The sequence below is a fragment of the Pelodiscus sinensis genome, chromosome 28 (genome assembly GCF_052426305.1).
Source record: "Pelodiscus sinensis isolate ZL-2025 chromosome 28, ASM5242630v1, whole genome shotgun sequence".
Taxonomy (NCBI): domain Eukaryota; kingdom Metazoa; phylum Chordata; order Testudines; family Trionychidae; genus Pelodiscus; species Pelodiscus sinensis.
The window spans coordinates 4,925,882-4,944,240 of record NC_143079.1 but is presented as its reverse complement, the minus strand read 5'-3'; the positions used below and the strand labels follow the sequence as shown (position 1 = coordinate 4,944,240).

General features: G+C 47.9%; 1 long non-coding RNA gene across 1 annotated transcript; it reads right to left on the bottom strand.

The window, feature by feature from the left end:
* Positions 1-546: 546 nt before the first annotated feature.
* Positions 547-9,443, bottom strand: LOC142820952 (uncharacterized). The gene is made up of 3 exons (XR_012897980.2): positions 9,305-9,443; positions 8,691-8,830; positions 547-1,454 (listed from the first exon to the last, which is right to left on the bottom strand). It is a non-coding gene; the product is annotated as an uncharacterized LOC142820952 (long non-coding RNA).
* Positions 9,444-18,359: the final 8,916 nt, after the last annotated feature.

The following is an 18,359-nucleotide window of genomic DNA, read 5'->3' as shown; positions in this document are numbered from 1 at the left end:
TAAAGTGATCCCTCTCCTGTCACCCATTTCCAGACGCTGACAAACACAGGGGCTAGGGACACAAGTTACTCCTGGCTAATAGTCATTGATGGACCATTAGCTTTTTTTTTTTTTAAACCCTGTTAAAATCCTGGCCTTCACAACATCCACTTGCAAGGAGTTCCACAGGTTGACTCTGTGTTGTGTTAAGAAGTACTTACTTGTGTTTGTTTTAAACCTGCTACCTATTCATTTCATTTGGTGACACCTAGTTCTTGGGGTTTCTGGGACCCTTATTTACAGCAATCCAGTTTAGTATCATTGGAATAGCGTAATGGCTTATTGCAACACTATAAATACATAAGAAGTTATCTGAGCCATGCTGGAGCATTGATTCTGCACTAATTAAGATGCAATGCCCTACTGAATCTGACATTTTTCCAACTTTTTTCCATCAAAATTCTGATTAGGCAAAAATTTCCACCAACTCTGGGTTGAAAAGAATGGGAGGGGGAGGGAAAAGTCACAGAAATGTTGTCAGCATGTTTCCTGTTTTCATCAAAAATATGAAGCTTCAATGAATATTTGTCAAAATGTGAAGACTTTTCACCACCCCAAGATCCAACCACCCGTCAAGGTGCAGTTTTGGGGGTAGAACTGGCTTTTATTGTTGTTTTTTCTTAGGGGTTTACATAGTTCATAGCACAATCAGGTTTTGATCCAGGCCTGGGCCTTGCTTTAAGACATTCTTCAGCATATTTGGCAATAATTTATCACATATCCCAATGCGAGCTTAAAACATCTGCTCCACAAGCACACGTTGACTGGCTACGGTTTGGTAAGGAAGATAACAAGGTATCAGTGATGTATCATTTCTACTACTGCTTCCAGTGTAAACCTCTCATTTAGATACCTATTAAACAACTTCAGTGCTCCCTTTCCGCGTTCTGAGCCAGTCTCGGCAGAACTAACTTGCAGGGAAATCTTAAATCAAAATAACTGCATCCTTGCGGGCTGCATATATATAAACTTCTCTGTGCCGCTTGTCACTGCTGGTTTTTCCTCGCGAGTCAGAGTCCTGTGAGGTTGCTGGTGCCTTTGTACCACCGTCTGAGTGCAAGGTGCTGATGGTAGTAAAACTCATTAATAGATTGTTATTTTAATGAATCTGCCGCAAATGGGATTCAAATGAACTGAAACAGCAACGGCCCGGCGTGATCAAAACAAATCAACTAAGACAAGAAAGAAAACAGGATGAGGCAGGCGTGTGGTAGGGAAGGCATGCTTTTCAGCTCTTATTTCCCCCTCGTCCCCTCACTCCTGACGAGATGATTATTCAGTGGAAATTCGCATTTTGATTTTGTTGGTTAAGAGACTTGTGGTGTTTAACCACCGGGAGACATGCTGCAACTCGCATCCTTAAGAAGTTGCAGGCACCGTCGAAGGAAGCTGCTTTGCACACCCCCTCCTGGAAACTGCCAAAGACAAGGAGTATGTTTTTGTCAATGTCAAGATCAGACGTGTGAGAGAAAAGGTGGGTGAAGTGATACATTTTATTGGACCGACTTCTGCTGGTAAGAGAGACAAGCTTTCAAGCTCAAACACAGCTTGTCTTCAGATCTGATGTGAGGCAGCCCACTGGGGAGAGTTGAGAGCAAGGCCTTGTCTATGTGGGCAAGTGACTGTAAACCCATATACGTGTATCAATATAACAACTCCCACCCTATTCTGAGTTAAGTGCAAACCCCTTCCCACACAGGCCTATTCAGTCCACACACACATGATCCCCTTAGATATACATTTATATCTACACCTGTACAGCCATGTTCCCTGTAACTTTTTCCATCTATGAGCAGAATAAATTTTGTTATGTGCACCAAGGCATATGCGGATGTGCACCACCCATAGAAACACATGCTCCCGGCTGGGGCACTCTGCTAATCAGCTGGGCAGCATTTGAATCTCTCGTAGGTGGCCACCAGAGTGCTCATCTAACAGGGCTGTTGTATCGCCAGATCGGAATAGCTACTGTGGTAGAACAGGCAAAATCTTCCCATGTGGCCTAAGACTGTGAATTCTGCAGGACAGAGACTGTCTCGTATTCAATGTATAATAAGGCGCAGATCTCAGTTAGGAACACTCGGCATTACGGTTATACAAGCAATAGAATCAAATAGATCAATACATAGAACTTGGGATTGGTTCTGCCTTGGGCAGGGGGCTGGACTTAATGACCGCCTGAGGTGCCCTCCAGCCCTAGGATTCTGTGAACTCTGTGTCATCTTGTATTTCCTGTCACGGGCTCACTATGCCACCTTGGGACAATCACTGTATCTCTCTCTCTCTCTCTCTCTCTCTCTCTGCCTGCCTGCCTGCCTGCCTGCCTGCCACTGGAACATCTCCACTTGTAAAACTGAATAGCATTTGCTTGACACCAGGATTTGCTTCCTGTGCTTGGCCAATGGATGCTTTGAGATCTTTGAGTAAAAGATAGCAGGTAAATACAGAGCCATTTTACCAGACTTGGTCAAGACATTTCTAGCAGCTGGCTCTTCTCCCTCTTCTCCCCCACCCCTCGACTGCAATTCAATCTCCTGAAAAATGTTTTAATTTATGTATTAGTGTTTGTTTTGCATGAGAACTGGAAGTTTTCTGGAAAGAGAATCATTTTAAAAACACTAGGACTCCCTTCTTTGTGGGGTAACTTCCTACCCGGAGACCCAGCGTGCATCTTGCCTTTGGTGCCACATGTTTAGTAAAGGAGCATAAACCATTATTCAATTGAGAGATTTAGTCACTCGCCTGTGCTTTAGCTACAGGGGGGCCACACCTTGGTGGTTTTTGTTCACGTAACTGTCCATGGCTCTCAGAGGAGATAGACCTGCTTTCTATGGGGAGAGAGAAGCCAGCTGAGCCCCTAACACTGTGCCTCAGACCTATGGATCTTCTGCAAACATAAAGGATCCAATTCTGACCTCTGTTCAGCCCCATAGCAGCAGTGGATCCAGTGAATCCTTGGGTGGTGTGGCCCCAAAGTGGCTACTAAGCCACCCCAGCTAGTGCCACCAATGTAGAAGAACATTGGGAGAACAAAAGTGGAAAGCAGGATGTCTCCATGCCTTAGTGATTACTCCACAAGAGGAATCCTGGGGGGGGGGGAGGGGTGTCAGAAGTTGGTACAATATGGAGCATATCAGAAGTGACTTCACTTTATGCCAGGGACCAATGCCAGAATCAAGGGGCCATAATGCCCCCTCGATCAACCCAGTCCCAAACTATGCCCAGCACAGCTGCACAGAGCCAAGGACTGTGGTCTGGCAGAGGAGCAACAGTGCACGAGGAACACACTTCCTCTCCCTTCTGACAAACATCTGTCCAACCTCAGCAAATCTCCCTTCTTCCCTGGTGGTCTTTGAGGATGGGTTATCATGTTTTAAAGCTGTCTGAGAGGAAAAATCAAAGCTGGATTTCCTGGGCTGAGAGGCAGGGAGGAAGAAAAGCAAAATGGAAGACGAGAAAGATTTTCTCGAGGTGTCGCATGCCCTACACAAGAGCTGGGTAAGGGTGGGAGCTCTCCAGGGTGCTGAAACGCAGCAGCTGCTACTATGGTATCAAGATCCATGATTTCTTAGACTCCAAAAAGAGCAATTCTGTAATTTGGCCCAGGGCCGGAGAAGCTGGAGACACATGGGCCTTCTTCCTTCCTGCTGCTTCTGGGGGCAGGGAGGCTCAGGCCAGCTCAGGCCGTGTGTCTAACCTCCCCGCTGCTCTGGGGAAGCTGGGATGCATGAGTGCATGGTCTTCCCCCGCACCACCATCCGTGGTTGGGGAGGGGCATGTACTCAGTGTGCTGCTCCTCCTCCTCATGGTGGGGTGGAGCCTCAGCAGAGAAGGCGGGGCTGTAGGTGGAGCTGGCGGGCCTGCCTCGCTCAGACCCAGCTGCATGGACTGCCCCTGGATTTGGGCTTATTTGGTCTACAGAAGAGAAGAGGGAGGGGGGATTTGATAGGAGCCTTCAACTTCCTGAAGGGGGGTTCCAAAGGGGATGGAGAGAGGCTGTTCTCAGGGGTGGCAGATGGCAGAACAAGGAGCAATGGGCTCACGTTGCAGGGGGGGAGGCTTAGACTGGATATTAGGAAAAACTATTTCCCTGGGAGGACAGGAAAGCACTGGGATGGGTTCTCTAGGGAAGGGGTTGACTCTCCATCCCTAGAGATTTCTAAATCCCCATTTGACCAAGCCCTGGCTGGGATGATTGAGTTGGGGTTGGTCCTGCTTTGGGCAGGGGGTTGGACTGGATGCCTCCTGAGGTCTCTTTCCACCGTAGGATTCCATGATTGTATGATTCCACTGAAGCCAGTGGGGCTCTGTCAATTAACATCAGCTAATTATCTGCCCCTACATGCCTATAAGAATCATTTTGGCCACACTAAGGAAGGTGGTTGCATAGGATCTTGCTCCACAATGTGTGAGTTGCAGGAAGGGTTTTTTTCCCCCACTTCCCCCCCTCCTCCAACAAAAGACTAACCACACCAAAGGTCCATCTAGACCAGTGTCCTGTCTGCCAACAGTGGCCAATGCCATGTGCCCCAGAGGGAATTAACAGAACAAGGAACCATCAAGTGATCCATCCCCTGTTGCCCATTTCCAGCTTCTGGCACATACAGGCTAGGGATACCATCCCTGCCCATCAAAAAGCCCTTTGGACCTACTCTCTGAAGGTTGCAGTACTGAGACATCATAATATAATTTGACTTGCACCCAATCAAAGGCAAGAAATGCCTGAATCATCCAACCACCCCCCACTTATCTCATAGGAGACAGGCCTATCATGAAAGACCGGCATAAAACTTCATGCACCAGCCTCTATCCAGTGGGGACAAGCAAGAAGTGTTCCTTCAGACAGGCTATTTCAGACTTGCCTTTGGCAGATTTTCTTACACCTTTTTTCTGACGTAGACGGCATTGGCCAATGTCAGGTAGGAGACTACTTGAGATGGATCTCTGCCCCCAATCCTATTTAGCTACCTTGGGGAAATGGAGGCAGAGTTGACCTTGCTTGGCTTTGGGTCTGTGATTGCCCGAAGACTAAGTGTTTCATAACGTTGGCTTTCGACAACTTTCATAACTTTTGTTTTGCTCTGGCATCACATAATTCCTCGGTAGCCTGGAGGCAGCGGATGCTATTCACCAATCACAGTCAGGGAACTATTCAATGCAAGGGAGTCGAGACAAAAATAGCAGACAAAAGACACCACAAGCATGGGCAGCAGGTAACACAGGCAAGGAAAGGCATTGCCTTTGCAAAACTGCCTATGCTTGCTGGCCATCCTGGAGAGCTGGGGCCAGGGCACAGCATCCTGGCTCCTCAGCTGCCTTGGAGGGCTGTGACTATGGCAGAGCAGCTCTGGACCGCTGGCTGGCCAGGAAGGATTGGCCGTCATTCCGCGGGGAGTAACAGTTAATCCGAACTAAGGACTTAACTTTAGATTGTCGCGTGTAGCTGCGGGCAGTTCGTTTGGACTAAGGGGATTTAAAAATAGCGGCCGGAAGGGAACATGCAAATAAAGCCCGGGATATTTAAATCCTGGGCTTCATTTGCAACTCTGGTTCCCTGATTTGCCTCCCTAGCTCAAATTAACGAGCTAGTGTAGACATGACCAGCATTGCTCTATTAATATAGGGTAATGCTCCTAGTATAGATGCAGCTTTATAGCAAAACGGGCTCTTGCTGGAACAGATTGAAACTGTCTAGTCTGGCATCCTCTGCTCTAGATTTTAGTGAACTGGATGCCCACTTATCGTGGGCCAAGTTTTCCACCATCCGATCAAGTTTGTTTACAGCCACCAAGCTTGGCCATCACTGTTCTCTGCTGTGATTTAGCGTGAATTTACCCCTCAGGGCACATCTAGACTACATGGCTCCATCGACGGAGCCATGTAGATTAGGGTTGTAGGCAAAGGGAAATGAAGCTGCGATTTAAATAATCGCCGCTTCATTTAAATTAAAATGGCAGCCGCGCTGTGCCGATCAGCTGTTTGGCAGCAAAGCGCTGTAGTCTGGATGCTCCGCGTTTGACATAAAGGCATTTGTCGACCTCCTTGGTAAATCTCATCCCACGAGGCATAACAGGGAGGTTGACAAATGCCTTTGATGTTGACTGCAGAGTGTCCAGACTACAGAGCTGTGCCGCCAAACAGGTGATCGGCTCAGCGCGGCAGCCATTTTAATTTAAATGAAGTGGCAATTTAAATCCCTTTGTAGAGTAAACAAATCTACATGGCTCCGTCGATGGAGCCATGTAGTCTAGATGTGCCCTCAATGTCTCATAAGAGCCCAGCAAGGAGCGGCAGTGTTGGTAATGCTGCTAGACGATATTGACTTCTTATGGTTCGGCAAATTCTCCGGTTCAGCACAGGTCAGGCCCCAAGGGTGCCAGACTAGAGAGGTTCAAGCTGTACAGTTTGTGTCCGCTCCAGGATTGAAATAAAGAGCAAGAACACTTTTTTTGCTGGTATTACTGTGACTACCCTACGGCTTTTGCCTGTATAAAAATATCAGTAAAAAAATAATCCCATGCCTGACCAATTCTGTTATACCAGCAAAAGTTTGAAGTATAAAACGAGCTGGGTGCGCCAGAGGTCTGCTAGGAACATGAGCAGATGACACAGCGATATATCTTCTCTTCGCACTTCCGCGGCTGAAAGGAACCCACTCAGCAGGTGCTGGTCTCCAGCAATCGCAAGGACGAACTTTATAGCCCCATCATCTTCCAGTGTAATTCAGTTTATTGCCACATTTGTCTCCACTGCTTTATTCAAACTAATATTTTGCTACTTAACACGGCAGGAGAGAAATGAGTGTTTGAAATCTGCGTCGGATCCAAGCTGCTGCCTCGAAGGAGGCAGGAGAGCCATTGAAACCACGTCCCTCGTACCTGTCATTTAACATAATTGGCCAAAGGACTTCATGGTTCCACAATGCAAATGAAAGCTCATTAATGTGGCAGTAAAAGAAAGGATGGTGTGGGGGGGGGGGGGGAGACGGCTTTCTGCTTTCAAGGGAGATTGGCATTTCGTCACTCTGCTCCGACATGCACTTGGCTACATTCATGGTGATAGGGAGAGAGTGAAGGATGCTGGTAGTTCGGAGCTTCACAGCAGCAACAAGGAAGATGATACTTGCCAGTGTAAGGTCTGCACTCCTGCCTTCCATTCAGAAAGCTCTCCTTGCCCACTTTGTGCATCGCATGACACTTCCCTGGCTAATGTGGGAGAATCAGGACTCCCTGAGAATCCTAGAACACTAGAACTGGAAGGGACCTCGAGAGGTCATCGAGTCCAGGCCCCTGCCCTCACAGCAGGACCAAGCACCATGACAGGTGTCTGTCTAACCTGCTCTCAGATATCTCCAGTGACGGAGACTCCAAAACCTCCCTAGACAAATTTATTCCAGTGTTTAACCACCCTGACCAACAGGAAGTTTCTCCTAATGTCCAACCTAAACCTCCCTTGCTGCAGTTTATGCCCGTTGCTTCTTGTCCTGTCCTCAGAAGCCAAGGAGAACAATTTTTCTCCCTCCTCCTTGTAACCCCTTTTTGTATACTTGGAAACTGCTCTTATGTCTCCCCTTCTGTCTCATCCCGATGAGACTGGGTTTTGTTGCACCTGTTGGCAGTAGCCTATGCATTAGGAAGTGTGAGGATAGAAAATTAATATTTAAGACCTTGCTTCTCCACCTTTGGAAACATCTCAAAGCTATTAACCTGCCAAAGGCAACAGTCTTTCAGAACTTCCTCACATCTGGGTGGACAGCTGTTTGTGTTATTTAACTGATCGTCACCACCGGAGCACATCCGTGCTGGACGACAGCCAGCCAGGAGGTTTGCTTTGCCAGGATGTTGACATCTAAAGATTGGGAAGGAGGGTGAGAAGAGTGGTGCCCTGCTAGGGGGATATCATGGAAGGGAACTGGCGTTATCAGGGAGAGGAGCAGATCTGTCAAAACTGAGGATAGCATCATGTGGTTGTGCTGGAATAGCAGAGGGGCAGTGCAGGCGATGCTGCATTCAAGGGGCTTTAGCAGAGCAGTGTAAGGACTCGTCTCCACTTACCGTGAGATCGATCTCCTGAGGTTTGATTTAGCAGGTCTAGTAAAGACCCACTAAATCAACCACCGATGCAGCCTCCATCAATCCAGGTCCTCCACTGGGTTGCGAGGAGTCAGGCCCCTGAACCCCTATACTGGTTTTAGTCTGCTTCCTCCATGCTTCCCCACACTCAGACTGCCCCGTCTCAAAAAACCACAGAACACTCACCCCTCCCTCCCGGTAGCCACACCCCTTCCTCTAGGTGTGAAGTTGCTAGTCATGGTCTACAGGTCTGCCCTCAGGAACGCTCCCCACACCACCACCACCACTGGGCAGTGCTTACAGACACAGGCCAGTAGAGGTCACCCACAACACAGCAAGCAGTGAATGCTCAACCAGAGTGGACAGAAACCCCCCCCCCACCCACACACACACACTCTATGTCACAGCAAATCGACAGCAAGTTTGCTCAGTGCCTTCCTTACACCCGACTCTTTACCAGTTCGGTATCTTTTACAGATGTGATATTGGCTGTCCCTCATTAGAAATAAAAAAACCCTGAATGTCAAGTCACTCTAGACTAAACACAACAACAATCACAATGCCTCTCAACCTCCCTACCTTGGCTCTGGTTCACCTTCTGTGCCTTTTGAAGAAGACTCGACGACTCCATCTTTCAGCCCAATCTGACATGAAAAGCAAACTGCTATTTTGCTACGGGTTTCTCCAGGTATAAAAGCAGCAAGGAAGTGCTTTGTAATCTATTTGAAAGAAAAGTTATTTTTATTTTTAATCCTCTAAGCAACACAGTTCCCCCTGTGCATCGTGCCAAATCTTGGGGATTTTATTTTAATTAAAAAAAATTAATGCACAGAACAAACATTGCCCTAGAACAAAGTATGGGGTTTATTTTCCTGCCAGGGAAGAAAGAGAGCTGACAGACCTCCTCCCATTACAGGTTTGTACTGGATTTTTTTTTCACTCCCTCTTTACTTCAAAATATGCTGGGAGGGAACTATTAAAAAAAAATATGCACCTTGAATATTTCTTTTCATTCCTCTGATGCCTAAACCATCCGGAGTCTGGTTTGGAGATTAGCCCTTCTGTCAGGGGTGCAAGCCCCCACCGTGCCTCAGTGCCCCCTGACTGTTCTCATCTAGCCCCTCTCAGGGCAAGTAACAGTCTGTCTGGGTTGCTCATCATTGGCATCAGGTTGTTTCTGCTGCTCTTCTTACCTAGTCGGCCTCATGATCCGACTGCAAACCAGGGCTTTATCTCCAGCCCTTAGCCAGGAGGAGTCTTGGCTGGCCCTCTTGCAGCCTTGCTGGCTATCCCCAGCTGGTCTCCCTCCAAGACACTCCTGCTTCCTCTGCAATCAGCCCTCCACTGACTCCTCCCTAAGCAAACTGTGCTTCTCCATTTATAGCGGTCAGCTGGGCTCTCACTCACCCTAATAGCTTCAGCTGGCCCCTCCAGGCAAATTGGGCTTCAGTGAATCGCTACCAGCTGGGCTGTCCCTAGCCCAAACAGCCTCAGCTGGTCTCTCTAGTCCTAGCCCTGGCTCGGGGCTTGAGTCCTGGTCTAAAAGGGCCAGGGCAGGGCAGGCGCCCTGTCACACCTTCAAATACTGGCATTTTTCAGGCTATTCACGTTGGGGAAAGCTTAGCCTTAGTGGAAGCATTGGCAGAAACCACAATATTGGGATTGAAAGGGGGAGAAATGGGGAGGCTCTAACGTTTCCTTGAAATTGCATCCTTAGCCGAGTGGAACGCCGCCTTTTTCTGCTTTATTTTTGGAGGGGTAGTTTCAGTGAGAAGCTTTGATAGGAACAAGTCCCTTTTAAATTCCGCGGTCAAACTCCTTCCCCACCACTAATAGGTTTTTGATTTTTTTTGCAAAAGTTTCATTCACATGCAGAGCGAGACTGGATCCGTACCAGATAGAGTGAGAACACAATTTGGTTCAGAGGCTAGCAATACTCTCCCAGTCTTTTCCTAAGACCATGTCCCTCTGCATGTAAAACAATGTATATGGAACTCTAGTCATGTTTCCTCTAAAAGCCAATTAAAATATTTCTGAGTGATGTTCAATACTATGCCATTATGCACATTTCAGACACTAACTGGTTGCTCGAAGGAAAGCCTGCAACCATCAATTTGATCCATTCAGCATTTATATTCCAGTAGCATAGTTTGAGCCCAGCGGAGACTGTGTCCGGTGCTGTATAAAACCCACTGAGGAAAAAAGTCTCTGCTAAGTGCGTACAATCTGAATGGACAATGCAAAGACAAAAAAAGGGGAAGTGATTTTCCCAGCAACACATGGCAGGATTAGAAACCAGGGGGAGCCAAGTTTTCAGCTAAAATAAATTGTTATAGTCCTAGTGACTTGCCATTTTGGAGCACAGATGGTGAGGCCTTCTCTGTTTAATGTATTTGTATGTCCCTTGTTTCTATCATCTCTGAGCATCCCACAAGACCCCTGTGAGGTCAAGCAGCGCTGGTAGACCAGTGATGGGCAATCTTGGTGAGTGAGTCCATCTCAGTGGGCTGCAAGATTGTCCTACCCAAGACGGTCTCCTGGAATCAGGTAGTGTTACTCACTGCGCTTGCATCCCTAGAATTTGCGGGGGGTCCTGACTGAAACGTGGCAGCACTGTGATTGGCTGAAGAGGGGGGGCGCATGGCTCTCACAGTCAGCGTTGTGAGCGATCCGCACACCCCTCCCTTCACCTGCCTCTGCTTTTTGTGCGTGTCGCTTTAGTAACACCGGTAGGCCAGGGTGAATGCCCAGCTGGGGAAGGCAAGCCCAAGCCCCGCCCCTTCTGCCCTAAACCACGCCCCTTCAACAATCTCCCCACCCTGGCCACCTAGACCACGGATGTTGCTGGACCAGAGAGTGCTGGACTTGAGAGATTCAACCTGTCAATGTGATTTGTTGGCTATTAGCATCTGGGCAAACATGGCTCCTACTGCACGAGGCTGCAATCACAGTGGGCTAGGGAAGGGGAAAGCTTGTTCTTCCTTCTAGATACCTGCTGGAGAAGAAAGCACCACCAGGACCTCCAGTTGTAGGTTACCCCGTCCCGTATTTACCCTAAAACTGGGGCTGAGGGTGGGGAAGGGGTTTAAAACACCCAGTTGGCTTTTGTCTGGCACTGTTTGCTCACTGAGCAGTGTCATCTGGCATGGCTTCGCCTGACAAACCAGTGCTGGAGCTGGAGCTAGGGAGAAGGCAGGGGGTGGAGAGGTGAGCTCACTCCCTGTCCTTTGCTGTCATCTTTCCCCCTCCCTCCTCACAACACACACACACACTTCTGCATCTGTTTGCAAGTGCTAATTGCCAGGCTTTTCATTCGGGTGGCAGGTGGGCATCCATTATTTAGTGGCATTATTTGTGTTGACGGGATTGATGGGGACATTTCATCAAGCAATTAGAAAAAAGAGCCCAACTTGTTCCAAAATACAAAGGCAGCAGCCGGCATAAATTAATGCGTGGAGTTGTTAAGTGTTTACTACCGCACTGTTTTCTCCTGCCTTCCCTGGGGAGATAATTAAAAAAGAGGTTGTTTCCGGGCTCCAGGTAGGTACCAAAAGATGCTGCCATATCCCCTTACCTCCTGCAAGCACTTTCAACCCTGGCAGATCATCTGTTTTAACACAGCTGGAGAGAAGGGTTATTTTTTCTCCTCCTTAGGTTTAGGGGAGAAGGCGTTGTTATTTCCCCTTGTGGACTCATTCATATTCACTTGGCTTTATTAGCTGAAATATGCCATACACCAAATTAGCCCAGTGCTTTCGTTGATCAAGAAGGATGGAACGGTTCGTTCTTATCAGTAATTGATCATGAAGCTATTAATAGATGCAAATATGTTTGCTCACTCTAGTGGGATAAGTAATAGCGTGTGGCTCCCCTCAAATGTGATTTGTGTTTGTGTTTCCTCCTTCCCATTGCTGTGCATTCCTCAGGCCATGTGCAGAAGCCTCCGGCTAACAGGAGATGGCTTGGCTGGCTTCATTTTCCTTTGCAATCAGTTAGTGATGGGCAAACCTGCCCCAGCTAGCTCATCCAGGATGGCCTGTGATTTCAGCTCACTGTTAGGGGTTTGTGGTCTCAGAGCAGGTGACTTTTCCAGACTCTCTTCTGCTCCCCAAACTGCGGGAGCAAAGATGGTCCGCGGATGGCCTTTGATTTCTCTGAGTTTTCCACATGCCGTCTCCCACGCCTTGTTAGATTCCTACTCCAAACTGGTTGATCTAATTCGCAGCAAGTGTTCCGGGTGCAGTCGGTGCTTATCAATCCGCATGGCGTTTGTAGCTGGGCACAGCCGTTCCACCGACTGTCACTGGATCCCTCCGAAGCCAGGACAGGCCAGAGCAGGTCTTGAACCCCAAAACCCTGGGCACATGAGCAAAGGGGACTGAGCAGTTTGACATTCCACGCCCTTGTCACGGTCACCAGCTTGATCTCAGCTCTTAGTCACGGCCTGTGTGGTAAGGAGATGCTTCCTGCCTGCAAGGTGTTTGGTATAGGAAGGCCATCGAGGGCTGAAGGTGGCTGAGGCAGCCAGAGTGAGGAACAAACAATTCCCACCTTGCTTCTTAACAGGATTGGCATTTCTATACGAGGGTGTGTTGAGTCTTTTCTCCCCCGTCACCAATAATAGTTTTTCTTTCTTTCTTTCTTTCTTTCTTTCTTTCTTTCTTTCTTTCTTTCTTTCTTTGTTTTCATTTCCCCCCATCACTGTGAGTGCCAATCTCAAGGATAGCTGTAGGAGAATTATAGAATGCTCAAACTGGAAGGGACCTCGAAAGGTCATCAAGTCCAGCCCCCTGGCCTCCCAACAGGACCAAACTCCAGCTAGACCCTCCCTAACAGGAGTCTGTCTAACCTGCTCTTAAATACCTCCAGCGATGGAGAGTCCACAACCTCCCTAGAGGAGGAACCAGGACCCCAGCAAACTCACCCTTGAGATGAAGCCTGGCACTAGATGCTCATCTGTTGTCTCCTATGGAAGGGATTTGTTCCATACTCTCTTACATGAGCTTCACGTTCAGCTTGGACGAACGCTCCCTCTTTTCCTGATGAAACCGAACAGGCAGAAACACGGTGGCGAGTGGCAAGTCGGGATTACGTGAGGATAGATGCGTCTGGCGAAAAGGCAGAGGGAATGACTGCCAAGGAATGCACGCTGAGTGATGACTCATCTTCCTTCCCAAAATGCTTTGCAAACATGAGCTGATCCGGCCTCATAACCCTCGCTGGGTGAGATATATTATAACAGCTCTTTTGGCAAAGCGACCATGATTTCAATCGCAACAACTCTCATGTGTGAAAGGGTTGGTCCGGCGAACGCCCTAAGCGATTTGTCCAAGACCATGGAGAAGAACCAGTTTTTCAGATCAGGATTAGAAGCCATGGCACCTGCCTCCAAAAAGGCCATGAAAGCCTGGCTGTACAACAAGAGCTAGGTGGAACGCACTGTATTGTTCTCCATACTCCCCGTCGAGGCTCAAGCTTCAAAGCAGCAATCTTATTTAGCTAACTCATACCCCCATATGATACAGTGAGTAAGCAACACTCCGGGGACTCAGGAAGCCTGTGTGCCATTCTGTGACTCAGTTTTACCATCTGTAAAATGGAGCTAATACTTATCCTCCTTTGTAAAGCCCTTGGATGAAAAGCACCGTATAAGACCTAAGAGTTACTAATCCATCATCTATTTAACTTCATGAGCCCAGGGTAAATATTGTTACCCTCAATTGTTTCATGGGACTTTTTTTTTAATACAAGAGGTAAAGGAAAGTGGAATAACTTTTTGTAACCCATTAAAATTGTAGAGGATATTACATTTCTGCCCCAATTTCAAACTCCCGGTGACCCCAGAGAGGATAGATCTTTAACCTGATAGACAGATATGTATTGTTTTTGCTTCAAGTCAGCAGCCAATCCTTCTTCCCGGTAGCAGTGAAAGGATGTAGGTTTATTATTTGTTTTAAAAGGCAGACCAAAGTATTCTCTCTTGACAGCAGCTCTGATAATTGATTTGTAGTTAAGGAGATAATTTACTTACATTCAATAGCAGGCCCCTGCTAAACACAGAACCAGCTAATTCCATTCTTCTGATTAACAGAACCTGATTAACAAGATGCGTTTGGAGCAAAGCCTTATGAGGTGAAAGGTCTGATCCTGATTTCAGATGCTCACTGGGCATCATGCCATAACTTTCATGGATAAGGAGCCAGCAGGATGGGGAAGGAGGCGAATTGTAAATACTAAGCTAAAATATAGATTTTCCCTTAAATATATAGAAAGTTGAACTATAGAAGGCAGATGTTCATTCATTCAAGCCATATCTACACTATGCAGAAGCTCGATGCTGCCACGGTCGATCTTCTGGGGTTTGATTTAGCAGGTCTAGTGAAGACCTACTAAATCAAACTCAGAGGGTGTCTCTGTCAGTGCTAATAATCCTACTCATCATAAGGAGCAAGAGAAGCTGACGAGAGTGTTTGCTTCTGTCGACCTCCCACTGTGTGGATGGTGCGGCAATGTGACTTAGGATATGTCAATTCCAGCTACGTAATTAATGTAGCTGGAGTTGTGTGTCTTAAGTTAACCTGCTATAGTGTAGATCAGGCCTCAGAGCTGTATGGGAACTGGAGTTTCTGTTTTGCAGGAAAATTTCTCACCTTCAAAATTCTCTGTGAAATATTTTCCAAACAAAAGATTTAGGCCCAAGCCTTCAATCTGGGTCCAAAACTTCATTTTAATTTCAGCTTTTAAAAATTGAAAATATCCTATAAAATAAGATTTCCACATGAAAGGTATCAAAACAAAAATCAATCTAAATGTTCTGATGCTTCAACCTTATAGAAAAAAAATATCCAAAGCAACATTTTGCAATGGATCTGGCTGAAATAGGAACATCCTTGCAGAATGTTTCAGGCTTGATAAAGCAGTTTTTCCCAACCAAAAAAATTGTCAGAGAATTGTTGGCCGGCTCTAGCTATGGGATCCTATTCAAGCCACCTCCTCTCTTCTTGATAGGTAGCAGATTTAAAACAAACGAAAGGAAGTTTTTCTTCATGCAGCGCACAGTTAACCTGTGGAACTCCTTGCCAGAGGATGTGGTAAAGACCAGGTCTTTAACAGGGTTCAAAAAAGAACCTGGTTATGAGCCAGGATGAGTAGGAATGGTATCCTTAGCCTCTGTTTGTCAGAGGCTGGGAATAGGTGACAGGGGAGGGATCACTTGATGATTCCCTGTTCTGTTTGTCCCCTCCGAGGCACCTGGCATTGGCCACTGTTGGCAGACAGGACACTGGGTTGGATGGACCTTTGGTCTGACCCAGGCTGGCCGCTCTTATGTTCTTATATTCTTGGCGGGAGCCAATGTGTCTTGAGATCTAACAAGGAGCTCCTGGTTTCTAGTCTCAGCTGGGGGCAGGAAGCATGGCCCAATGGATAGAACAAAGGACTGGGGGTCAGGTTGCTGGGGCTCTGTTGCCAGGCTTGGAAAGGATGGCCATGCGGTGGAAAGAGCAGAACACGTGAGAAGGAGGATTCCTGGGCACCTTTCCCAGTTTTGTTTCTGAGCCTCTGCAACTGTGGTCAAGTCCACTCTCTTCCCCGTGCCTCGTGTCCCCCTTGGTAGAGTAGGCGGTGGGGGAGAGCCATCAACCTGCTCCACAGAATGACTAAGTGAGGCTTGAGAGTCCCAATCCACACTGCTTTAGGGGGAGGGATCGCTCAGTGGTTTGAGTGTTGGCCTCCTAAACTCAGGGTTGTGAGTTCAATCCTCACAGAGGCCATTTGGGGCAAAAATTTGTCAGGGATGGTACTTGGTCCTGCTGTGAAGGTAGGGGACTGGACTCAATGACCTTTCAAGGTCCCTTCCAGTTCTAGGAGATAGGCAATCTCTGTTAACTTAACTAATCCTGTGAGAAAAGGCAAGCACAGCCTGCCACTGTCGCTGCTAAATAGCCTTCCGGGCAGCCAAGCTGGTGAATGGATTGTTCTGAGCACCTAGATCCAGGGTGTGTCAAGACTACACCTCTCTGTCAACAGAGAGATATAGATTAGGCCCATCAAAATTGCTAATGAAGCTGAGATTGAAATGTCCTGCACCTCATTAGCATAAATATGGCCACTGCTTTTTTCCGAAATGGAGTTTTTTTCCAAAAACAAAATGGCAGTCTTGATCAGTGGTCTCCAGCGCTTTTACACCCAAGATCACTTTTTAAATGACAGACCAAGCCAAGATCTACCGCCCCGCCCCTTCCTTGAAGCCCCACCCTCTCTCTTCTCCTCCTCTCCATCACTTGCTACCCCCAATCTTTATACTGCTACTTTAAAAAAAAATTCACACCATTCCTCGCAGCTACTCACTTGTACTGTTGCTCGGTGAGTAGCTGCTCCTCAAATGAGGAAATCTAATGTAAATGTACAGCGCACAGTTCAAAGAGGGTGCAAGAGATACTCTTAGAGCCTCCGAGATCTACCGGTACATTGCGATCTACTGGTTGGTGACCACGGGTCTAGATGCAGATCTGTTGAAAATAAACCCTTTTTCAACAGATCCTGTATTACTCAAAAAATGAGCTTTACAGGATCGATCAAAAAAGGCTTTCATTTCGACAGATCCGCATCTAGACTGCCATTTTTTTAAAAAAAAGCTCCGTTTCGAAAAACAGCTGCAGCCATGTTTATGCTAATGAGGCACGGGATATTTAAATCCCGGCTTCATTAGCAATTTCGATGTGCTTGATTTGCATCCCTCTGTCGACAGCGAGGTGTAGTCTCAACGTAGCCCCAGCGTTACTGCAGGGCTGGGGCGTGACCCAAAATGGCTTCCCACCCATGTGGCCCCAAAGAGCCCACGCCAACTGCACCAGTTTATATTACATCCTCTCTGGAGTCCTTCTGAGGTTTCGCAGGCTTCTGGCTGGTACTCAATCAGCTCCAACTCTCCCCCACAGCCTGAGCCGCTGTGATTATGAGCAAGGGACGGGTCAACCACTGCATGGTTTTTTCCCAGCATCCTTCTTTCAGCTCTCGGGGGGGAGAGGACAAGTTGCATGTCAGACGGGGGGAGAGGGGAAAACAGCTTATTGAGCAGATTAAGGAGTCCCGGCTGCCATGGGCCGGCCTTCTCCCAACCACCCCACCCTGGCAAGGAGGGAAGGAGATTCTGGAGACACCCTGCCTCAAATTTTGGCCCCTTGGCCCTGATCCACCATAGGCTACTGACATCAGTGTAAAGATTTAAATGGGGTTTGGATCAGGCCTTGAGGGAGTGAATCCAAGGTTTGCTGGAGGCCTGGGGTAAGCTTGTTAGAAGCAGGGGAAAGGTCTTGCTACGTTTCCTCTGCATCATATTGTCATCTCTGTCTGTCTGTCTCTCTCACACACACACACACACACACACACACCAAAGACCTTGTCTCCCGGCTTGTCAGCACTTGTGAACTGGCCGAGAAGCAGCGTTCCCATTCACAGCTGGGCCTCGAGCTCCGAATTAAAACATCAAGATCCTGGCTATGCATCCTGGGGTAAATCAGTTTCTTCCCGCTCCCCTTCTACAACTCGCTCCCTGCCCCTGCCTAATCAGTTACAGTGTTAGTCGGAAAACATCCCTGCAGGAACACGGGAGCAAGTTGCCAGGACAATTAACACTGCAGAGGCTCCAGAGATGGGAAAGAACCGGGGGGTGGAGGGGAAATTAGAATCCGGCCCCTTCTTAGGCAGCTTTAATTGATCTTGGAGACGGTGCAGCAAGGAGAAACTTTTCCTCTGTTCGTCTGCAATAATGTCACACCCCGCAAACCGCTGGGCAAAAGGGCAACCCTGGCTCTTCCGGCCCCATGGCTTGTCAGAGCAAGAGGGACTGGGATGCAAAAAACCCATGACAACTCAATCACATGAGATGAGGGAGGAAGGGGATGGAGCGAAGGCGTTTAGGGGGCAGGGAGACCAGGATGTCCCTCCAGCTGGGCTGGTTGTGCTCCGTTGGGGCCGGATTTACAAGTTTAATTAAGCACTTAATGCAGACACCTCCTGACCTGCTTAGGTGGCTGCGTAAACTCACTCAGCTCTGAACCCCTTGTTAAGGTAGGAAATGTAGCAGCTTATGGCCTGGGTGTTTCCCATGGCATAGACTCATTCATCCTGCCCACCCTCTAGAGCAGGGGTCTGTGGATTTGCCAGGGTTCCATCAGATGCTTTATTCACCTTCAGGTACAGCTGCATGCAGCTCCCATTGGCTGCGGTTTGCTGCTCCTGGCCAAT